The sequence below is a fragment of the Bubalus kerabau genome, chromosome 8 (assembly GCF_029407905.1).
Source record: "Bubalus kerabau isolate K-KA32 ecotype Philippines breed swamp buffalo chromosome 8, PCC_UOA_SB_1v2, whole genome shotgun sequence".
In the NCBI taxonomy this organism is placed as follows: domain Eukaryota; kingdom Metazoa; phylum Chordata; class Mammalia; order Artiodactyla; family Bovidae; genus Bubalus; species Bubalus kerabau.
Window position 1 is genome coordinate 68,389,652 of NC_073631.1, and position 26,247 is coordinate 68,415,898.

The window sequence follows — 26,247 nt, forward strand, 5'->3', positions numbered from 1 at the left end:
TGGAGAAGGAAATGGCAACCCACTCCAGTATTCTTGCCTGGAGAATCCTGTGGACAGAGGAGCCTGGTGGGCTGCTATCCATAGGGTTGCACAGAGTTGGACACGACTGAAGCAACATAGCATGCATGCATGCATTGGGGAAGGAAATGGCAACCCACTCCAGTGTTCTTGCCTGGAGGATCCCAGGGACAGAGGAGCCTAGTGGGCTGCCATCTTTGGGGTCGCACAGAGTCGGACACGACTGAAGCGACTTAGCAGCAGCAGCAGCAGCAGCATCTTTGAATTTGTGACTTGTCTTTCACTTTATTAATAGTGTTTATGAATTAATTTTACATTTTAATATTGACGCTATTTTTATGCTTCATCTAAAAAAGTCAAAAGGACGTTTTGCCTAAACAGAGGTAAAAAGATAATATTTACTTATCTTTATTTGCATTTTTAAATTGTGGCTGGCATTTATTATTTTTGTGTATTGATCTTAAATACAAACACTTTAATAGATTTTCTTATAATTTCTAATAATTTGTAGATTATTTTGTGTTTTCTAGAAACAGTCCTACTGTCCACAAATAGTGACAGTTTTGTTTCTTTTCTAATTTTTATGACTTAATTTTTATTCCCTGTCTTAGTCCACCAACTAGTATTTCCAAAACAAGCTAAAAAAAAAAAACAAAAAACCATGAGAATGGACAGTCTTGTCTTTTCCTGCTGTTGAGGGAACTCTTGTAAAGTTTTCCTACAAAGAACAACGTTGGCTCAGATTTGGGGTAGATATTCTTCATAGGTTTCTAAAGATTTTCATGACTACCTGGGTTTTTAATAATAAAATGGTATTGAATTTATTAATGCCATTGCTTTTGGGGCTTCCCTAGTGGCTCAGGTGGTAAAGAATCTGTCTGCAATGCAGAAGACCCAGGTTCAGTCCCTGGATCAGAAAGATCCCCTGGAGAAGGGAAATGGCAACCCACTCTGGTATTATTGCCTGGGAAATCCCATAGACAGAGGAGCCTGGTGCGCTACAGTCCATGACATTGCAAAGAGTCAGACACAACTTAGCAACTTTCATTTTTCACTTTTTTTTCCTCTTTTTATTGAGATGATCATATATTTTTCAACTTTAATATATTACTGTGAATTTGGTAATAATTTCATATGTCTAACACTTTTAAAGTAATAATAATTCATGTGACTAAAACACAGAAATAACTAAAGTAACAGCATGTAATTTGGGAAATAAAAAAGCATTCTCCTGCTACCCTGAAAGTGATTGGGGTCAGAAATATTTAAATCTCATAGTATGTGTGTAATTTAGAGGAGTTTGATTAAAATCCATAAATGGCATACTTAGGAATCCTTGAATTATGTTCTACTTGAATTCTTTCAAATTGTGTTTCTTGTTGAGACACAGATGTACAACAATAATTTTGCAGAGGAAAACAAGTTAATACAGAGCTATAGGCCAAAGATCTTCTCAGTTCAAAGAGAAGTGAGGGTTACAGAAACTTAATTTAGACAAAACAGCTGTAAAAGACATTTTGGGAAATTTGAAAATGGGCTGAGTATTATAGTAGAGAACTATTGATGATTTTGTCAAAAATTACATAGGAACATGGACCCCTTTTTCATTGATGACTATTGAAGTTTTTCTAGGTGAAATATCATGATGACCATAACTAACAAAAAGTACTTAATTAGAAACAAGAAAATTAATGAAGCAAGTATGACAAAATGTTAATAATTATTAAAGTTAGGTTCTGGATATATGATTGCTTATTATATGCTTTCAATTTCCCATAAGAAAATAAGACACCTTATTCTATACTCTTACAATTTTCCATAAGAAAATAAGACACAATTTCAGGTATTAAGTAATAAGAGAAAATGCTGTTCTGGGCAACTCCTGAGAAAGCTCCAAATGTCCCTGCCTCCTGGTACCTGCACCTGTGTGTTCCCTTCCCCTTGGGTGTAGGCTGGACCTAGTGACTTACTTCTAATGAACAGAATAGGGCAAAAGTGACGGCAGATCACTTCTGAGGTTAGAGAACATAGAGACTTTTGACTCACTATCACTTGTTTCTCTCTCTTTTCTCTCGTTGCTCTCCCTCTGGGAATAGCCAGCTGCCAGGTTGTCAGTCGCCCTATGGAGAGGCCCAGTGGCAAGGAATGATGTCTTCAGCCAACAGCCTGGGAGAATCTGAGATCTGCCGATAGCCACGAGTAAACCCAGAATAGGAATCTTCCCTAAATCAGGTTTCGAGATGACCACAGCCTTGTGAGAGACTCTGATCCAGAGGACTAGCTGAGCTGCTCTGGCTTCCTGACCTATAGAAACTATGATATGGTACAAATTTGTTATTTTAAGCTGTTAAACTTGGGGGTAATTTGGTATACAGCAATAGATAATTAACACAAATTTTATGAGAAGAAAAGAAGCTAAACAAATAACATTGCTAGAAATATTTGGAAGCATCATGATTTCAATTACTGTTTTCAACAAGGAGTTAGATCTTCCTATTTTGGGAGTTAATCAGTTTGGTAGGAAAGGGAGTTCCATTTGGCAATAGGAAATAATCACTATATTAAGAAATACTAAGCTATCATTGTGCAAGAAAACACAGTTATTGACTTACAATTAAATCATAAGCATGTATAAGACACCTACAATTTGTGCAATACTACTTTAGATGACAGAATGAAAACAACATAATCAAAAGATTGCCCCTACCATTTATTGAACTAGACTCTATTGATGCATAAACTACTCACTGAGATTATACTAGGCAGATTTTGAAGCCATTTTCATTCCTCCAGGCCATCTGGACACCTCACATGGAAACTCCAAATGGACAGCATAGCTTCTAAGATTTAGTTAGCTTACTTCTAGAAATCAGTTTATATTATAGATGGAACTGCAGTTAAATACTCACAACTTGCAATGTCTGTGTAAGATGACAGCATAAACATGGATGCGAGGGGATGCGTTTTCAAACTTCTCTTTTAAACAGCCTGAAAGCACACCAGTAGCAGAACATATGCAACCATCAGTGTGTTGTTGCTTTGTTCAGTCAGTCATGTTAAACACTTTGAGACCCCCGTGGACTGCAGCATTCCAAGCTTCCCTGTCCTTCACTATCTTCCTGAGTTTTCTCAAACTCATGTCCATTGAGTCTGTGATGTCATCCAGCCATCTCATTCTCTGTACCCTCTTCTCTTGCTCTCAATCTTTCCCAGCATCAGAGTCTTTTCCAATGAGTCAGCTCTTCACATCATGTGGCCAAAGGATTTGAGCTTCAGCTTCAGCATCAGTCCTTCCAATGAATATTCAGAGTTGATTTCCTTTAGGATTGATTGGTTTGATCTTGCTGTCCAAGGGCCTCTCAAGAGTCTTCTCCAGCACCACAGTTCAAAAACATCAATTCATTGGCGCTCATTTTCTACTTAACTTCAGACTCATACTTAACTCTCACATCTATACATGACTACCGGAAAAACCATAGCTCAAAACTATATGGACCTTTATTAACAAATATTTATTGAGCACCTACTGTGTGTTAGACACCCTGTTATGCGCAGCCTAACAAAGGTGAATAAATTAGATGTGGATCCTGCTCTCACTAAGTTTATCCTATGCTGGAAGATGTAGAAATAATATAACTATGTACTATGACAGATGGGGCTTCCCTGGTGGCTCAGATGGTAAAGAATCTGCCTGCAATGTAGGAGACTTGGGTTCGACCCCTGGTTTGGGAAGATGCCCTGGAGAATGGAATGGCTACCCACTCCAGTATTAGTGTCTGGAGAATTTAATGAATGGAGTTGACTAGCAGGCTACAGTCTATGAGGTTGCAAAGAGTTAGACATGGCAAAGTGACTAACACTTTCATGGAAAAATAGAGCATAGGAAGACCACTTAGGAAATTTAATTTAAGCTATGACCTGAAGAATGAATGAAAATGAGAATATCTCTAGTGAGGGCAGCAGCATTCCCAAAGGCCCTGAGATGAGAAAGAACTTGGTCTCAATAGAACAGAAAGATGGTCAGTGTAGCTGGAGTGTTGGGAGCATGAAGATAGAAGATGGCTAAAGAGGAGAGTGGACAGTTCTGTGCTGCTGCTGCTAAGTCGCTTCAGTCATGTCCGACTCTGTGCGACCCCATAGACAGCAGCCCACCAGGTTCCCCCATCCCTGGGATTCTCCAGGCAAGAATAATGGAGTGGGTTGCCATTTCCTCCTCCAATGCATGAAAGTGAAAAGTGAAAGCAAAGTCACTCAGTCGTGTCCGACTCTTAGCGACCCCATGGACTGCAGCCTACCAGGCTCCTCCATCCATGGGATTTTCCAGGCAAGAGTACTGGAGTGGGGTGCCATTGCCTTCTCTGGGACAGTTCTGTAGCTAGTGGAAAATGTTGTATTTCATTTGAAATGCAATGGAAAGACTCTGAGGGGATTTCAGTCTGATTTATACTATAAATAGATCTAAGCTACTGTGTCCGACACGACTGAAGCGACTTAGCAGCAGCAGCAGCAGTAGCAGTATAAGGAGATGGAGAAGGCAATGGCACCCCACTCCAGTACTCTTGCCTGGAAAATCCCATGGGCGGAAGGGCCTGGTAGGCTGCAGTCCATGGGGTTGCTGAGGGTCAGACATGACTGAGCGACTTCACTTTCACTTTTCACTTTCATGCATTGGAGAAGGAAATGGCAACTCACTCCAGTGTTCTTGCCTGGAGAATCCCAGGGACAGGGGAGCCTGGTGGGCTGCCGTCTATGGGGTCGCACAGAGTCAGACACGACTGAAGTGACTTAGCAGCAAGCTACTGTGTAGAAAACTGTTGGGAGAAACGGCAATGGACGCAGGGGCATAGCTCTCTCTTGGGTCCATACTTTATATATCTTAACTCTATTCCCATTACATTCTCCTCCATATTCTTTTCTTCTGCATTCCAAAAGAATTTACTGAACTCATCTATGTAATTCAATTTTCTGAAGCACCCAATTCTCTGCCTGTATTACAGTTTTGCAATTGTGATTTTCATCTTCATATAGACTTCTCAAGTCTTAAAATTGCATTTTCTTCATGTCTGTTTTATCTAGTTCCATGTGTACAAGATATCTTTTCTCTTTTGAAAACAATTTTATTGTCTGTTTTTCCTTATTTACAAAAGGCAAGACATCATCACATTAGGAAAAATTAGAAAGGATAGGCAAAATGAAGAAAATAAAAAGAGTTTTAATTGCACATTCCAAAGATAATCAATGTATGTCAATGGGATGTAAGTTTTGAGCCCTTTTATTGTCAATTTTCTTTCACTTAAAATACATCACAAAAATCTTTCCAGTGAATGTTTATTTCCATTGTCTTTTAAAGCTGAATACTATTTGCATGTATATGCTGTCATTTCAAGCAGTATCTTATTTTCCTATTTACCCCTAAAATTCCTCAGTTCCCTATGGTTCTTTCTCTCTCTCTCTTTTTTTAATGTATGTATTGTCCTTGAGGAAATTCATCTATTCTCACGACTTTAAGGATCGCTTTAAAGATATAGATAGATAGATATATATATATATATATATATATATATATAACCGCATCACTCTGCTGTACACTTGAAACTAACACAACATTTTTAATCAATTATACTCCAATATAAAATCAAAAAATGATGCAATGGCAAAACTATACCACTAGCCCAAACCATTTTCTACTTAACTTCAGACTCATACTTAATTAACTATGTGCCTAACAGATCCATCTGGATATCCTAGAGTATCCTTTCTCAAGTGTTAGTGTATGTTAGAATCACCCGGAAGCTTGTTCAAACACAGATTCCTCACACTGCCACCAGCAGGTTTGACTCCTAATACAACTGATATTAAGCCCAAGGATTTGCTTTCCTAGCAAGTTCCTAAGTGATGCTGCCATTGCCCTGGGAACCACACTTTGAGAACCACTGTCCCACAGATACCTCACATTCGGAATATTTCAAATAGTAATCATCCTCTTCACCCCCAATCTCCCTTACCCTTACTTTTAACATTTTTGCTGCAGTAATAAGTTCATACAGAAACATGTCCTTATCATACCGTTCAATATTGTTTTTCATAAAATAAACACTCGTGTTTAACCAGCATCTAGGTTAAGAAACAGAACATCACCAGTGGCCTCCAAAGCCACTTCATGGCCCATCTTGCTACCCTCCATCTACCAAATTGGTTTCAGACACCATAGATTAGTATTGCTTAGCACTGTGCTTATATAACCTGAATCATACAGTATGTACTTTTTTATATCTGGTTGTTGCGTGTGTGTCTACTTCATCCCTGTATCTGTCAAGCACACAACAAGAAAGCTTAGCACATTCTAGCCCCCCACCTTTCTTTTCACTCTCACATCTAACCTGTGAACAGGACTATGAACTATAACTCCCAGTTACATTTTTCAATTCATCTCTATAAATAAAGACTCAAAAAAAGGTTATAATCACCTCTCATGGGAACTATTAATATATCCTCTCAACTGGTTTCCTTGCCTCCTTTCTCTTGGTCCCTCTACTTGGTTCCAGTTTGGTCATTTAAAATCAATGACACTCTTCTTAAAAGTGAAACATCAGGAACCAGGTTTCCAAATACCACCATCTGTTTTCCTCTTTTCTTGGAACTTCACTCTTTCTCACTGCAAATAGGGATGTTCCTCATGGCAGAAAGTAGTTCAGTTACAAGCCAAAAACTGTACAGTTTGCTTCTCTTACTACTCAGGAGAACTAACATACTCCCCTTCATTTCAGTTGAAAAGAAAAGTCCTAGAGAAAGATGTTGATTGGTCCAGCTGGGGTCAAGTGACCAACCTTGGATAACCAGGGCAGATCCAGGCCAGAAAACACAGACATGGCCATGGAAGACCCACAGGAGTGGCATCTCCAAAGCCTTTAACTACACACTGGATCCTATACAATCCTTGTAAGTGGAGTTCTAGAAAGCTGAATTTGAGTACACAGAGGGGAAACAAATTCAAAAATAGAAAGATGGAAAAAGACTTGAGTCACCAGATCTAAAAGGTCCTGGACAGGAATATTGAAACCACACATTAGTCATATCATAATGACATTTCCAAATACCAAAGATAAATGACAAGTGAACCAGAAGAGCACTGGACTAAATACTAGATGATGAAGAAATGTTCACAGAGTTATAGGGAAACAGGAGTTTTCTGCTAGAATTCTGTACTCAGACAGGGTGTTGTTCAAACAAGAGGAAAAGTATGACATTTGTGGACATTGAAAGATTGAATATGTACCACCTATGTTCATTTTCTGGAAAAAACATCAAGTTTTAAGGAAAATAATATATTCAATCACTCCAACAACAGCAACAACAAAAATGACTGCAGAGCTCAAGAGAGGGAAAAAGAAAGATACAAAGACTGGCAATGTAACTACTAAACTATTTAATACTGCTGCTGCTGCTGCTAAGTGGCTTCAGTCGTGTCCGACTCTGTGCGACCCCATAGACGGCAGCCCACCAGGCTCCCCCATCCCTGGGACTCTTCAGGCAATAACACTGGAGTGGGTTGCCATTTCCTTCTCCAATGCATGAAAGTGAAAAGTGAAAAGTGAAAGTGAAGTCGCTCAGTCGTGTCGGACTCTTAGCGACCCCATGGACTGCGGCCCACCAGGCTCCTCCGTCCATGGGATTTTCCAGGCAAGAGTGCTGGAGTGGGGTGCCATTGCCTTCTCCTAAGCCTAAACAATTTCAGTTAATGGAATTGTAAAGTTTAATGCTGTTATTTAGAAAAGAACCTTAGGGATTTCCCTGCTGGTTCAGTGGTTAAGACCTTGGTCAGGGAGCTAAGATCCCATATGCCTTGTGGCCAAAAAAGCCAAAACATAAACAGTAGCAATATTATTATTGTAGTAAACTCAATAAAGAGTTTTAAAAAGTGGTCCACAACAAAAAATTATTTAAAAATATAGAAAAGAAATTTAACGTCAAAGATATCATGTCAAAATAAACTGAAACTAGAACTCTAGGTTATTAAAATAATTGGGAGAATGCAATTAGAAGGTAAATAAAAGCATAGTCATGTTCTTTTATTTTTGAAGGCATGTTATAAACACTTATAAATTCTTGTTGCTCAAAGATGAAGCTAAATTCCAATACATTTGCTACAAAACTAAAATCAAATCAGCAAACTATAGCCCAAGAGCTAGCTCAAAAAAAGAAAAAAAAATCAAAGTAAACGGATGTTTTTCATTGATAATAAAGATATTAGTTCATTTCTACTTGATAAGCAATATTTATTGATATTGATATTGATATTTAAGTATTATTCTGTATCAGAGACACACAGATATTATTTACCAATCAATATTGCATTGAAATATATATAGCAGCTTGAGTTGAAAGACAAAGAAATTTATATAAAACCTTCAAGGATTTTCCATTGTTCTTAAGGTAAAATTAGAAGTTTTTTCAACCTCTCCCTGGCTCTGTATGATCTGTTTTTTAGATTCTTTGTTTGAGTGTTTGTTTTTAATGTGGACCATTTTTAAAGTTTTTATTGCAATATTGCTTCTGTCTTATGGTTTGGTTTTTTGGCCGCAAGGCTTGTGAGATCTAGTTCCCTAACCAGGGGTAGAATCTGTACTCCCTGGATTGGAAGGTGAAGTCTTAACCCTTGGACAGCCAGGGAAGTCTTGTGCATGATCTGCTCTTAAACTCATTTTTGATGCCCTCTTCCATGCCAGTCACAAGCTTTCCCTATGTTGAGACATGCCAGACTGCTCCCACGTGGGGTACTTTCCTCCAAGCCATATCCTCCTGCCACAGCCCTCCTAACCTAGCTAATTTTGATGATCCTTCAAGACTCAGCAGAATTTCAGTCTCAGGAAGGTTTCCCTTGGATCCCAACTAGGATCCATCACTCAGTTCTATGTTTCTTAGCACCTTTTATTCTCCCTGACATTTCTCAGACTTTGAGAATATTCAGTTTATAATGGGGGCAAGTGTCTGTATATTGTTCACAGCCATAGCCTCTGGCATTTAGTACATGTCCAATAAATTATTTGTTGTTGAATGATTGTAATTAGGTCTTTACTATTATGTTTTTACAACTTATTAACTATTTCTATTTCAGTACCACAGGATTTTTATTGCAGTATTTTTAGTGTCTATTTATGGATGATAGAGTAAATGCTTCCCACTAGTTCTTTAAAATTCTCTTGACAATTGTCATATATTTTGAACCAGCTTGTCCAGGTCCAGAAACAAGGAAATAGAAAATGCAGTTGGGACTCTGATTGTAATTGCATTATACGTCAGTATTCATCTGGGAAAGATCAGCATTTGAATTACATTGTTTCGGGTCATAGTCACTGCATTTTTGCCTGCTATGGTACCCTCCCCAGGCTAATTCAGCTGATTGATAAATTTCAGGGGCTTTGGTTATACTCATGGGAGAGGTTCAGTTCAGTTCAGTCATTCAGCCATGTCCGACTCTTTGCAACCCCATGGACTGCAGCATGCCAGGCTTTCCTGTCCGTCACCAACTCCTGGAGCTTGTTCAAACTCATGTCCATCAAGTTGGTAATGCCATTCAACCATCTCATCCTCTATTGTCCCTTCTCCTGCCTTCAGTCTTTCCCAGCATCAGGGTCTTTTCCAATGAGTCAGTAAGACAGAGGGAATCAGGTAGCACCCCTCTCCCAGTATAATACATGAATATCCCACAAAGGGGGGCAGAACAGTGGAGCTATGTCTCAGGAGAACTTTGACTTTCTTCAACACTTCATCCTAGGAGTTCTCCAATTTTGTGAGCCTTTACACTTTTGTGATCTCATAACTCATACATTAACACATCCACACATTAGCAGCCATTATGGAACCCAGACCTAGCTTCTACTATTCTCATAGACATAACTAGTTCAAGGAAATCGAGCATGCTTCACATTTACTACCTGAAGTTTTATTTATGGAGGTATGTAATGGTTTGAAAGTCTGCAGACAGCCATGTTTCCTTAGTAATGGAGATTCTCTAACTCAGCCAGGAAGAAAAGCATCAAACAAAGGCAGATGTCTAGCAGTTCTACGCATTTGGCCTCCAGGAATGAGTTGGGGGAGGGAGCATAGTTTGACAGTTTGCTGATTCTTTTGATTTTTCTGCACATTTTATTTTGATATTAGACAACCAAATGTTTAATACTATTCTAACCTCAAACTCCATTTATTCTGGTCTTACTTTACCTCCTTCAGAAAACGTGCATACCACAGTGGCGACTCCTCGTACACAAGGGTTGGTTTCTAAAACTAGCACTCAAGGTGACAACTGATTATAGTCAAAAATTATCCTTGAAAAGCCTTTAAATTGCTCCCTGAAAACCAGTATATAGATGCAACATCTTACAATAAATTCAACATAGTCAGCTTTTCCTCCAATATTGAAACAGATTGCTGTTTCTTAAGAGTTGAACACCCAGTATAGGACTTGCATGAAACAGACATAACTTAAAAAAATGAAGTATGTGCAGCATCGAGTAAGTTCAATTTAAAATTCATGTATGATCAACAGGCATATGATATGACTCTACTATATTTCTATTTATGTAGATTTTTCTTATTAAATATATTCCCAAGTAGTTTATATTTTCTACACTCATTATGAATAAAATCTTATTCTTTCATTTCAATCTTTGCTGGTTATAGCTAGGAAATGGGAAAGCTTTGATTTTGTATGTGTTTGTGTATTTTACTAATTTAATAAATCTTTTAGCTTTGTTAATAATTTCATAACCTATATTCTTATATTTGTAGCTATATAATCATATCAACTACTAATATTTTTAATAATTTCTTTTATATTCCAATATTTTTACTGCTTGCTTTATTTTTTGTATTGTGACATTTGCTTGAACCTTCAGAATGTTTAAAAAATAATGATGACAATAGATAATATTACTGTTTCTTAATCTAATGGGGAATATTTTTATCATTTCCCCTTTACTATAACTATCACTTTTAGTTCCAGATAAAACTATCTTCACAATTTTTAAGAAGTTTTCTTAAACACCTTGTAATAAATATAAATTCAGTATATGTGAAAGGCAATGCCAAAGAATGCTCAAACTACCGCACAATTGCACTCATCTCTGCTGCTGCTGCTGCTAAGTCGCTTCAGTCATGTCCGACTCTGTGCGACCCCATAGATAGCAGCCTATTAGGCTCCTCTGTCCCTGGGATTCTCTAGGCAAGAATACTGGAATGGGTTGCCCTTTCCTCCTCCAATGCATGAAAGTAAAAAGTGAAAGTGAAGTTGCTCCGTCGTGTCCGCCTCTTAGCGACTCCATGGACTGCCGCCTACCAGGCTCCTCCGTCCATGGGATTTTCCTGGCAAGAGTACTGGAGTGGGGTGCCATTGCCTTCTCCTGCTGCTGCTGCTAAGTTGCCTCAGTCATGTCCGACTCTGTGCGACCCCATGGACTGCAGCCTACCAGGCTTCTGCGTCCATGGGATTCTCCAGTCAAGAACACTGGAGTGGGTTGCCATTTCCTTCTCCAATGCATGAAAGTGGAAAGTGAAAGCTCAAACGCTAGTAAAGTAATGCTCAAAATTCTCCAAGGCTTCAGCAATATGTGAACCGGGAACTTCCAGATGTTCAAGCTGGTTGTAGAAAAGGCAGAGGAACCAGAGATCAAATTGCCAACATCTGCTGGATCATCAAAAAAGCAAGAGAGTTCCAGAAAATCATCTATTTCTGCTTTATTGACTATGCCAAAGCCTTCGACTGTGTGGATCACAATAAACTGTGGAAAATTCTGAAAGAGATGGGAATACCAGACCACCTGACCTACCTCTTGAGAAACCTATATGCAGGTCAGGAAGCAACAGTTAGAACTGGACATGGAACAACAGACTGATTCCAAATAGGAAAAGGAGTACGTCAAGGCTGTAAATTGTCACCCTGCTTATTTAACTTCTATGCAGAATACATCATGAAAAAAACTGGGCTGGAAGAAGCACAAGCTGGAATCAAGATTGCCAGGAGAATTATCAATAACCTCAGATATGCAGATGACACCACCCTTATGGCAGAAAGTGAAGAGGAACTAAAAAGCCTCTTGATGAAAGTGAAAGAGGAGAGTGAAAACTGAAGTCGCTCAGTCATATCCGACTCTTTGCGACCCCATGGACTGCAGCCTACCAGACTCCTCTGTCCATGGGATTTTCCAGGCAAGAGTACTGGAGTGGGATGCCATTACCTTCTCCGAGAGAGTGAAAAAGTTGGCTTAAAGCTCAATATTCAGAAGACAAAGATCATGGCATCTGGTGCCATCACTTCATGGGAAATAGATGGGGAAACAGTGGAAACAGTGTCAGACTTTATTTTGGGGGGCTCCAAAATCACTACAGATGGTGATTGCAGCCATGAAATTAAAAGACACTTACTCCTTGGAGAAAAGTTATAACCAACCTAGATAGCATATTGAAAAGCAGAGACATTAATTACATTGCCTACAAAGGTCCGTCTAGTCAAGGCTATGGTTTTTCCAGTGGTCAAGTATGGATGTGAGAGTTGGACTGTAAAGAAAGCTGAGCACCAAAGAATTGCTGCTTTTGAACTGTGGTGTTGGAGAAGACTCTTGAGAGTCCCTTGGACTGCAAGGAGATCCAACCAGTCCATTCTAAAGGAGATCAGCCCTGGGTGTTCTTTGGAAGGAATAATGCTAAAGCTGAAACTCCAGTACTTTGGCCACCTCATGGGAAGAGTTGACTCATTGGAAAAGACTGATGCTGGGAGGGATTGGGGGCAGGAGGAGCAGGGGACAACAGAGGATGAGATGGCTGGATGGCATCATCAACTTGATGGACGTGAGTTTGAGTGAACTCCAGGAGTTGGTGACAGACAGGGTGGCCTGGCGTGCTGCGATTCATGGGGTCGCAAAGAGTCGGACACAACTGAGCGACTCAACTGAACTGAACTGATAAATCATGAATGACTACTTCTTGTTTAAGAAAACTACACAAAAGTGGCTAGATGGGGTTTAACAAAGACAAATAGGTATAGTAAGTTAGGTTCATTTCCCATGCTCTTAGGTTATGGAAAATATACTCAGATTATCTATAATAATAAGGAACTATTTAGGTATATCCAAGAATTCAGAGCAGCATTAAACAGGGCATCTACAATTATGTCCATACTCCCTAGGCTGAGATGGAAAGCACATATGAGAAGGACCTAGGAACATATGTCAGAGTTTTTCAGAGCACACACTAGTTTAATTTCAAATTGCTGAAATTAATTGTTTATACTTTTTAAAAGATCTGATAATATTTATATTACAAGATTTATATTGTCATATAATGATATACTTATATAATATACAATACTTACATAGCTAGATAACAAAAATGGTATAAAATTATTTCTACTCATTATTCTATGTGTCCTTAGAGAAATTCTGAGTGATGTTCAAATATTAACACGTGATTTCTGGGTAGTGGGTTTTGAGGCTTGTCTTTGAACTTCTCATGTTGATTAAATGCTTTTTACTAAACACACATTGAACACTTTTCAATTAAAAATGGATATTTAAAAAGAAGAAGGAGGAGGATAAGTAGCAGTAGGAGTAGCAGTGGTGGGTTGGGTTTATACCATTCAATCCTTTGCAGAGTTTTACTGCACGCCAATTCAGAGTACTATTTTTTGTTGTTTAGTTGCTAAGTCTGTCTGACTCCTTCACGACCCCGTAGACTGTAGCCCTCCAGGCTCTGCTGTCCATGGGATTTCCCAGGCAAGAATACTGGAGTGGGTTGCCATTTTCTTCTCCAGGGAATCTTCTCAACCCAGGGATCCAACCTACATCTCTGGTGTCCCCTGCATTGACAGGCAGATTCTTTATCACTGAGACACCAGGGAAGCCTTACTGAGCTAATAAAAGAGACAAAATGGAATCATAGAAAAACTAATCACATAAAGACAGAAAAGGTAGAAACATGGATCAAAGTACAGATAAATATAATCTATACTGAAGGAATAATCTGAAATACAAAAGTTAGAAGCAAAGGTGTTTATCATGGCACTATTCACAATACAAGGCATCGGAAATAACCTATCTGGTGATAGGAAAATGTTAACAACCAACATGATGGAATACTATGCAGACACTAAAACTGATGTTTATGAGGAGCTTGTAATAACATAAGAAAATGTTGGTGTTATAAAGTACATTGAATTAAGGCAGAATCTAAAATTTTATAGTGAGTATTACTTCAGCTACAAAAACAATGGTAGGAAAAAGGCCAGCAAAAAACTGGATGGTGTAGTAATGTTGATCTTTTTTTCTACTTTTATTTTTTATTTTATATAATACACTTAAAGTCATTTCATAATCTAAAACAACACATCTACACACACACACACACAGAGTAATCAAACTCTTAAATTTTGTCAGGCCCTGTGCTAAATCTATTCACATATTATCTCCTGACTCCTCACAACAGTCTTAAAAAAAGGCATAATTCCTTATGGTTTTAGTTAAGGAAATTGAAGCCTTGTTTCAAAAAGAGAATAAGAGTCAGATTGTTGGCAGTGACTGATATCTTCTGCACAGGTTTAATTCTTTTACTGGAGTATTAGAAAATCAGGCGTGTCTGATTCCAAAGACTGTGGTTTATATTTGTCACAGAACTAATGATAAGGAATAGCATACAATTCTTTTTATTTTTTGTGCATTTAGTTTTCAATTTGGGAGGTAAAAGATACAGAAGATTAGGTAATGCAATTCAATAGATTTTTTTTAAACCTGCACTTTGTAAGCTGCACTTGTTAAAATAGAAAAATAACACATCTTACTTCTAACAGATACAAAAAGCAAAGTGGCAGCTACAAAAATTCTTCAAGTTCTTACAGGCATGATCTTTTCAATGAAAGAAAGATCTCCATTGAGTAGGACAACAAATTCATGCCTGATGGAGTTTAAGACATGTTAGAAGATATTATCCATAGAACAAAAGAAATAAATATCAACTTGCTGTTTGGCAAGTCCCTATGCTCTATAGTATTAGCATATTGTAGCTATTTTATACACACTGGCATTCATGTTTATTATATACATGCATTGTCAATTATTATCCTTAATCACAGAATAATTTGTTATTTACACTAACATAACTGAAACTGATGCTAAGTAATTTTACTGTGTATAAAGGCAAGAAATATAGTTTTAAAATACCTCAGGTATCAAGCTTAAAAGAATGATCTGTTTAAAGATGAAATAACCTAAAGAAATGTGCACATTACTGAGGTGTGTATGGCTGGCAAGCACAAGATCCTTATATAATGTACTCTTGAATGCTGTTGAATCCTTCAGCTGAAGAAGTCTTTCTTATCTGATGCAGAGAAGGCAAAATACTGTGATTTTGGTTTGGTTTTTGAGTGTTGGTTGCCTGGAGAGCAGACACAATGCTTCTACTCCTCTGAAAAATCTGAAGCTACAAAAATGATTTTCAAAATTAACGGCAACTCACAGCTGAAAATTATACCTTTGGGCAAAGGGCCAATTCGGGATGCGTTTCACTCTGATTTGGAGCTGTGCCAGAGTCCCTCAGTCCCATTTGCTCGGTTTTATATCTAACAAACAAAAAGGAAGCACTGAGAGTGCAAGCTGAAATGCGGCTGCTAGAAAGTCAGTATTTAAGGTTTTGCTAAGATACATGTTAACATGTAGAATGGCAGGGTGAGAACAAGAGTCATTGGACATCCTCAGACAACCAAGCAGAACATGACTGTGAGAGGGTGCTGCTTATTAGTGGAGCGATCCAATGTCCCTGGGTGCAGCAGGCATTGCAAAGGGGAAAAGGGAGGGGCTCGGAAACCAGGGATCACAGGACCACATTCTGATGTTAGCACAAAATCCAGGATTTGTGATAACTGCCTTGGAAGATGATGCGACCCATTTCTAAAATAAACACACAGTATAATTTCACCTGATTACCATACTAAAATTGTTATTTATTTTCACCTTACACTTACGTAATGGGTAAAGATCAAGTTAATTGGACTTGACAGTTTTCACAAATAAAACCCCCAGAATAACTCTATTAATACTACTATTTTTAGACTGAAGGTAAAAAATGCTGACTATTGATCATTGTGAATCTGGATTAGGGAATGAATTTAGTTCCCTGAATTCTTCCATTTAAAAAAGCTGGGGTTTGGGGGTAGTGGGTGTTTATTTGTTTTGTTTTGGGAAATGTTACAACTTTTTAAAGAACTGACTATAAAAAATACAGACAAAAAGAAGAAAAAGTATTCTGAGTTAGTCATTGTTAACGTTTTAGGATAATAATATTGTGTCATTTATATAAAAGGAATATATACATTTGGTTGTTGTTGTTCAGTGGCCCAGTCGTGTCCGACCTTTGCAACCCCATGGACTGCAGCACTCCAGGCCTCCCTGTCGCTCACTACTTCCCAGTTTGCCCAAGTTCATGTCCATTACTTCGGTGATGCCATCCAGCCATCTCATTCTCTGATGCCCTCTTCTCCTTCTGTCCTCAATCTTTTGCAGCTTCAGGGACTTTTCCAATGAACTTGCTATTTGCATCAGATGACCAAAATACTGGAGATTCAGCATCAGTCCTTCCAGTGAGTATTCAGGGTTCATTTCCTTTAATATTGACTGGTTAGATCTCTCTCTCTCTCTCTCTCTCTCTCTCTATATATATATATATATATATATACACATATATATATATATATACATATACATATATATATATATATATATATATATGCTGCTGCTGCTAAGTCGCTTCAGTCGTGTCTGACTCTGTGCGACCCCATAGACAGCAGCCCACCAGGCTCCTCTGTCCATGGGATTCTCCAGGCAAGAACACTGGAGTGGGTTGCCATTTCCTCCTCCAATGCATGAATGTGAAAAGTCAAAGTGAAGTTGCTCAGTTGTGTCCGACTCTTAGCGACCCCATGGACTGCAGCCTACCAGGCTCCTCCATCCATGGGATTTTCCAGGCAAGAGTACTGGAATGGGGTGCCATTGCCTTCTCCAATATATATATATATTGGAGAATATATATATATATATATATATATATGGATATTTTGTGCTAAAGTGGATCATTCTTCACTGCAATGTGTTTTGGGGTTTGAGGTTTTTTTTTTTTTTTTTTTCATTTAAACATATATCATGAACAGCTTTCCATAAGACTGCTATTTTAAGTGTAGGTAAAGAAAGACTTTGAATATCCCTTTTTGAATAATCTGTAAATGGAATGTGAGTAACACTATTTAGTAGAAACTGCTTCTTCCTCAAATAGGCTAGACATGATTCATAACACAAAAACTTAAATGGCTGTTGCTCTTACAATATATAACATGGGTATTAAATATCTCAGCTTCTGGAATAAGGCCATCAGACCTGTGTTGGAGTCCCAATTCCACTCAGCTGTGTAACCCTTTGAAAATTATTTAACCTTTATGAGCCTAAGTCTAGACTTAAAATTTTGTGAGGATCAAGTAATATATAAAAATGCTTAACCCAGAAATGCTATTGACAGCTAGCACTTATTAATTCCTCTACGCTTTCTTAAAAATAATTTCATTGGTTCTACCCAGATACCACTCCCCAAAATTTCATAGCAAGTTTCATTTGATGTTGCAGTAAACTTATACTTTGTTTTGAGAGATTTTTCTGTCTTTAACATTCAGGTTTCCCTGATTGTTTCAAGAAGTCCTTCTTATACCTCAGAGAAGTAGACTCAATTCAGATGATTTTCCCCACAAAAGTCTTAAATATTTTCTTCATGTTTTTCCTAGGTAATTTGCAATTCCACTATTTTAAACATGACCATTTTCCCCATATATATTCTACTGAAAACTGATGGTTCAGAGAAAAGTTACTATAATTATTTTCTTCACTTGTTGTATTATTTAAATATGTTGGTTCAGAATGATCTCATTAATTCTCATGGTAGAAGTTCACATTATCTACAAATAAGGAGTATCCTATATCTTCCCTTATAATAATCTTATTTCTATTTCATATCTACTGATTGATTACACTTGCCCTAAAGTGCTAGATAGTAGTTGCTGCTGCTGCTGAGTCACTTCAGTCGTGTCTGACTCTGTGTGACCCCATAGACAGCAACCCACCAGGCTCCCCTGTCCCTGGGATTCTATAGTTAAGTTGATGCAAAAGTAATTGTGGTTTCAGACTGTGAATTTTAAGTTGTTATAACTAGGCTCAAACACATCTTTATTAGTAAAAATAGGAACTATTACAATCAACACATTTTTGCCAATGAGAAATAAGTTGGTTTATTCCTGTAGCATAACGATCTGTGCTTCAGGATTCAGTGAACTCTTAGAAAACACTTTCTGAATCCTGCTGGTTGTGGAAGCATTTTCCCTGCAAAAAGTTGTTGAGATGCTTGAAGAAATTCTAGTAGGTTAGCAATAGGTCAGGTGAATGGATGGATGAGGCAAAACTTTGTAGCCCAGCTCCTTCAACTTTCAAAGCTTTGGTTGTGCAAAGTGTGGTTGGGCGTTGTTCTGGAAAAGAACTGGGCCCTTTCTGTTGACCAGTGCTGGGTGCAGACATTGCGGTTTTCAGTGCATCTCACTGATTTGCTGAGAATACTTCTCAGATGTAATGGTTTCTCCAAGATTCAGAAAGCTGTAGTGGACCCCTGAACAGTGACCATGACCTTTTGGGGGGGCAAGTTTGGCTTTGGAGCTTCTCAGTCCAGCCACTGAGTTGGTCATTGCCAGTTGTCATATAAAATCTACTTTTCATTGCATGTCATAATCCAATGAATAAATGGCTCGTTCTTGTTGTGTAGAATAAGATGACACTTCAAAACAACAATTTTTTTTTTTGGCTAGCTCATGAGGCACCCACTTATCAAGCTTTTTCACCTTTCCAATTTGCTTCAAATGCTGAACAATCATAGACGGGTCAACATTGAGTTCTTTGGCAGTTTCTCATGTAATTGTAAGAAGATCAGCTTTGATGACTGCTCTCAATTAGTCCTTGTTAACGTCCTATGCCCAGCCACTGAACTCCTCTTCAAGGCTCTCATCTCCTTTGTAAAACTTCTTGAACCACCACTGCCCTGTATGTTTGTTAGCAGTTCCTGGGCCAAATGCGTTGCTGATGTTGCAAGTTGTCTCTGCTGCTTTACAACCCATTTTGAACTCAAACAAAAAGATTGCTTGAATTTGCTTTTTGTCTAACATCATTTCTAGAGTCTAAAATAAATATAAGTTAAATAGCAAGTAATAAATTATTAGCAAATATATATATAAAAAACAAGAAATGCACATTAAAATTATGTATAACTGTCATATTTATTAAGAATGTACTCCAATATCAAATGGCAAATTTCACAATGCAAAAACTGCAATTACACTTGCCCCAACCTAGAAATAAGAATTTTTGTCTTATTGTTGATTTTAAATATTCTTTTTTTTTTTTAATTTTATTTTATTTTTAAACTTTACATAACTGTATTAGTTTTGCCAAATATCAAAATGAATCCGCCACAGGTATACATGTGTTCCCCATCCTGAACCCTCCTCCCTCCTCCCTCCCCATTCCATCCCTCTGGGTCGTCCCAGTGCACCAGCCCCAAGCATCCAGTATCGTGCATCGAACCTGGACTGGCAACTCATTTCATACATGATATTTTACATGTTTCAATGCCATTCTCCCAAATCTTCCCACCCTCTCCCTCTCCCACAGAGTCCATAAGACTGTTCTATACATCAGTGTCTCTTTTGCTGTCTCGTACACAGGGTTATTGTTACCATCTTTCTAAATTCCATATATATGTGTTAGTATACTGTATTGGTGTTTTTCTTTCTGGCTTACTTCACTCTGTATAATAGGCTCCAGTTTCATCCACCTCATTAGAACTGATTCAAATGTATTCTTTTTAATGGCTGAGTAATACTCCATTGTGTATATGTACCACAGCTTTCTTATCCATTCATCTGCTGATGGGCATCTAGGTTGCTTCCATGTCCTGGCTATTATAAACAGTGCTGCGATGAACATTGGGGTACACGTGTCTCTTTCCCTTCTGGTTTCCTCAGTGTGTATGCCCAAAAGAAGCTTGCCACTATTTCTAATTTTTCTAAGAATTTTTTGATCAGTGATGCTGAATATTTTTAAATGCTGACATAAAGCATCTATGGTGATGATTTTTTTTAATGTTCTTATCTGTTGATTAAGGGAATTAATAAATATTCTAACCTAAGCTATTCTTTCTGGAATAAAGCCTTACTATCCAGTACTCTTGCCTGGAAAATCTCATGGATGGAGGAGCCTGGTGGGCTGCAGTCCATGGGGTCGCTGAGGGTCGGACACGACTGAGTGACTTCACTTTCACTTTTCACTTTCATACATTGGAGAAGGAAATGGCAACCCACTCCAGTGTTCTTGCCTGGAGAATCCCAGGGACGGGGGAGCCTGGTGGGTTGCCGTCTGTGAGGTCGCACAGAGTCGGACACGACTGAAGCGACTTAGCAGCAGCAGCATACTCTATTATTACTCTGATGGATTGCTCTACTTAGTTTGGAAATACTTTATTTATAATTGCTTGCGTGATCACTTCTTGACCTTTTGGCTAAGAACAAGTGTATAGATGCTTGTGTGCGTGTGTGCTCAGTCGTGTCTGACTCTTTGAGACCCCATAGACTGTAGCCTGTCAGGCTCTTCTGTCCATGAGATTTCCCAAGCAAGAATACTAGAGTGGGTTGCCATTTCCTCTTCCAGGGGATCTTCCCGACCCAGAGATCTAACTGTATCTCCTGCATTGGCAAGTGAATTCTTTATCACTGAGCCATTTGGGAAGTCTCTTATAATTGATTTCATTGACATTGAAGTGCACTCATTCTTTAGTTTTCCTGTTCAGTTTATTTTATCAGGTTTCAATATCAATATTGTGTTAGTTTCTGAAAATGACTTAGGAAGCTTTTGTTCTTTCATTTGACCTAGAATAGATAAATGATTGTGAAGCAATATGTTCTTCAAAGTCTATGCTATCTGGGTTATGATATTTTTAATGGTAGATATTCATCTAATTAACTCTCTAGTCAATTTTATGATTGTTCGAGTCTCCCCTTCCTTCTGATTCTAATTAAGATATTTTCTGTAGTTCCTCAAATGTAAATTCTCTCTAATATCTCTGCTAACTTTCTAGCATGGATCACTTATGGCATTAAAAATTAAGAAATCTCTGCACACTTTCAGAGAAGAGAAGTATTTAAATTTGATGTAATTATACTTAGTTCTTTCCATGTTAAAGAATAGCCTGAACTCCTAGTACTATTGCTCTCAACTCACAGACCCTATAATCCATATGGATTCCATGTATCTATAACCATTGTCTTAGACTGAATAAACAGGTTTATTTCCATACATATTTGTTTAATTTCTGCCACTCCTGAATGACAGTAATCTCTATGGGTAACAGGAACCTTGTTTATGATGTTATTCATTATCTTCTTTGTACTCAACACATATTATTAAATGAATAAATCAAGATGCAAGTGGATTAGTGCATTTAAAAATAGTATCAATTAACTTTAATAGTATTAGCTAACAAAAATGTCAGCCAGGAAACTTCAAGAAGTAAAATTGGCCAGGCCACCTAGTGCTCTCTCTAAGACGTCTACAAAACTTCTGAGCAGGTTGCATTCTCTAGTCCTCTTCTGCATCCTAACTGTCTAAGATGTTTAAGGCTTCAATCCAGCATGAAACTTCTTTCTTCAATGTTCGCAACCAAAATTCCCTCACAGAATGCATTTCTGAGTTTATTAAACTATTGAAATTTGTGGATGAGTGGGTGAAGGTCCAAGGGAAAGGGTCGTTCCAGGGAACAAATCCATTTCCCCATTTGCTAGCCTACCGGTCCACCTCTGCCTTCTTTCCTACATCCCTCCTTCTTTTCATCCTCTTGTATTGCCTCCCAGAACTCCAAACTTCTCACGCCAACCTATTCTCCTGTCCTCCACATTCCCACCATTGCCCCCACATATATATCAGGCTCTTTTCCCAAAGAGAATTCTCTCCTTAGAAATAATTTTGGTATTAATGCTATTTGTTCCTAGCCTAACTCTTAGATAAAAGTATCTCGGTCTTACTACATTTCCTTAGATATTAAAAAGATTAATGTAATACAAATTAATTTTAAAGTGTTACTCAAATACATAGCAACTTTTTATCATTATGTATTTTCACAAACAACAAATATTAAAAATTGACAACCTTGTTGTATAGGAACATCTGTGGCAATCATTAGTGCCATTTACCAATATTTCCAGTTCTCTCCTCAGCCCACACTAGGTTTTCAAACCTTGTGGTGACATATGACTAGTTCTAGTGAATGAAAGGAAACAATGATTGTCACTTCTGAACCAGGCTTTAATGGCCAGTGGGACACCCTGCACAGCTCTACTCTTCCCTCTGCTTCTGTAATCAGAGATGATGGCTGCTCTATCAGCCTGTCAGCCCAGGTGATTGTGATGATCAGAGGCCTTCATGGAGTCAGGATGATCTTTCCGGAGGACTTGATCCAGAAATAAAATTGGTGGCTGTAAGCTGTTAACATTTTAAAGTTGTTTGTTATCACTTACCCTAGCCTATGCTGACTAGTACCGAGTCTCCAGTATCTTTTGACATGACAAGTCAGTTCAGTTCAGTCACTCAGTCATGTCCGACTTTTTGCAACCTTATGGACTGCAGCATGCCAGGCCTCCCTGTCTGTCACCAGCTCCCAAAGTTTACACAAACTCATGTCCATTGAGCCGGTGATTCCATCCAACCATCTCATCCTCTGTCGTCCCCTTCTCCTCCTGCCCTCAATCTTTCCCAGCATCAGGGTCTTTTCCAATGAGTCAGCTCTTAGCATGAGGTGGCCAAAGCATTGGAGTTTCAGCTTCAACATTAGCCCTTCCAATGAATATTCAGGACTGATTTCCTTCAGAATGGACTGGTTGGATCTCCTTGCAGTCCAAGGGACTCTCAAGAGTCTTCTCCAACACCACAGTTCAAAAGCATCAATTCTTCAGTGCTCAGCTTTCCTTATGGTTCAGCTTTCGCATCCATACATGACTACTGGAAAAACCATAGCCTTGACTAGACAGAACTTTGTTGGCAAAGTAATGTCTGTGCTTTTTAATATGCTGTCTAGGTTGGTCATAACTTTTCTTCCAAGGAGTAAGAGTCTTTTAATTTCATGGCTGCAGTCACCATCTGCAGTGATTTTGGAGCCCAAGAAAATAAAGTTGGTCATTGTTTCCACTGTTTCCCCATCTATTTGCCATGAAGTGATGGGACAAGGTGCCATGATCTCAGTTTTCTGAATGTTGAGCTTTAAGCCAACTTTTCCACTCTCTTCTTTTACTTTCTTCAAGAGGCTTTTTAGTGCTTCGTTAGTTTCTGCCCTAAGGGTGATGTCATCTGCATACCTGAGGTTATTGCTATTTCTCCCAGCAGTCACAGTTGTGGTTCTGGAGCGGCCAGTGACTGAGAGGAGATACGCCACGTCCAAGATCAGAGAAACCCCAGTAAGATGGGAGGTGCTAGAGTGGCTGTGAGGAGATACCCCACGTCCAAGGTCAGAGAAACCCCAGTAAGATGGGAGGTGCTAGAGTGGCTGTGAGGAGATACCCCACGTCCAAGATCAGAGAAACCCCAGTAAGATGGGAGGTGCTAGAGTGACTGAGAGGAGATACCCCACGTCCAAGATCAGAGAAACCCCAGTAAGATGGGAGGCGCTAGAGTGACTGAGAGGAGATACCCCACGTCCAAGGTCAGAGAAACCCCAGTAAGATGGGAGGCGCTAGAGTGGCTGTGAGGAGATACCCCACGTCCAAGGTCAGAGAAACCCCAGTAAGATGGGAGGCGCTAGAGTGACTGAGAGGAGATACCCCACGTCCAAGATCAGAGAAACCCCAGTAAGATGGGAGGCGCTAGAGTGACTGAGAGGAGATACCCCACGTCCAAGATCAGAGAAACCCCAGTAAGATGGGAGGTGCTAGAGTGGCTGTGAGGAGATACCCCACGTCCAAGGTCAGAGAAACCCCAGTAAGATGGGAGGCGCTAGAGTGGCTGTGAGGAGATACCGCATGTCCAAGTGCAAAGGAAAAGCCCCAGCAAGATGGTAAGAGGGGCAAATTCGCATTTAGAATCAAACCCCATTCCTGCCAGAGATGCTCAGAGGGCTCAGACAAACCTTGTGTGCACCAGGACCCTGGGACTCCACAGAGACTGAGACAGAACTGTGTTTGAGGTCTCCTGTGAGGTATGGGTCAGCAGTGGACTGCCACAGGAACAGGGGCTCTGAGTGCAGCAGACTTGGGGATGGCATAAGCCCTCTTGAAGGAGGTTGCCATTAACCCCACCACAGAGCTGCCAGAACTTACACAGGACTGGGAAATAGACTCTTAGAGGGCACAAACAGAACTTTGTGCACCAGAACCCAGGAGAAAGGAGCAGTGACCCCACAAGAAACTGACCCAGACTTGCCTGTGAGTGTCCAGAAGTCTCCACTGGAGGCATGGGTTGGTGGTGTCCTGCTGCAGGCTTAGGGGCATTGAATGTAGCAGTACATACATGGGATCTTTCCCTGATGGCTCAGAGGGTAAAGTGTCTGCCTGCAATGCAGGAGACTCGGGTTCAATCCCTGGGTTGGGAAGATCCCCTGGAGAAGGAATGGCAACCCACTCCAGTATTCTTGCCTGGAAAATCCCATGGACAGAGGAGCCTGGTAGGCTACAGTCCATGGGGTCGCAAAGAGTCAGACATGACTGAGCAACTTCACTTTTTTTTCACTTTCACCATTATCTTCATCACCTTCACCATAGTTTGGCCCCAGTAAATAGCAGGGTGGGAACACAGCTCCACCTGTCAACAGAAAATTGGGTTAAAGATTTACTGAGCATCGCCCTGCCCATCAGAACAAGACCCAGTTTCCCCCTCAGTCAGTCTCTCCCATCAGGAAGCTTCCATAAGCCTCTTATCCTTCTCCATCAGAGGGCAGACAGACTGAAAACCACAATCACAGAAAACTAAACAATCTAATCACATGGACCACAGCCTTGTATAACTCAATGGAACTATGAACCATGCTGTATAGGGCCACCCAAGATGGATGGGTCATGGTGGAGAGTTCTGACAAAATGTGGTCCACTGGAGAAGGGAATGGCAAACCACTTCAGTATTCTTGCCATGAGCAGTATGAAAGTATGACATGAAAAGTAACTTCTCATATTTGAAAAGGCTGTAAGCTTCTCATTTTCAGAGTAGCTGACAGCCATTATAGCTTCTGAAATCCTAAGACAGGGAATGAATGATCCAGAGCATATTCATGCTCCTTGGGTTCACACTGGTCCCACTCAACAAACATTAGCGTAAACGCTTCAAGAGCACCAAAGGTTTTATATTTTGCTTGGATCCTCCTCCTCACCCCTTGTGAATATTACAGTGACAAGCCCATACATGTACTCTCAAATTTTATCATTCCTGTTGTTCGTTTAGTTGTGTCCTACTGTTTGTGTCCCCATGAACTGCAGCACCCCAGGTTTCCCTGTCCTTCACCATCTCCCAGAGTTTGCTTAAACTCATGTCCATTAAGTCAATGATGCCATCCAACCATCTCATCCTCTGTCACCCCCTTCTCCTGCCTTCAATCTTTCCCAGAATCAGGGTGTTTTCCAATAAGTCTGCTCTTTGCATAAGGTGGCCAAAGTATGGAGCTTCAGCTTCATCATCAGTCCTCCCAATGAATTTTTTTTTTTTTCAATTACAAACTGAATTTTTTTTAAATTTTATTTTATTTTTAAACTTTACATAACTGTATTAGTTTTGCCAAATATCAAAATGAATTTGCCACAGGTATACATGTGTTCCCCATCCCGAACCCCCCTCCCTCCTCCCTCCCCATTCCATCCCTCTGGGTCGTCCCTGTGCACCAGCCCCAAGCATCCAGTATCGTTCATCGAACCTGGACTGGCAACTCGTTTCATACATGATATTTTACATGTTTCAATGCCATTCTCCCAAATCTTCCCACCCTCTCCCTCTCTCACAGAGTCCATAAGACTGTTCTATACATCAGTGTCTCTTTTGCTGTCTCGTACACAGGGTTATTGTTACCATCTTTCTAAATTCCATATATATGTGTTAGTATACTGTATTGGTGTTTTTCTTTCTGGCTTACTTCACTCTG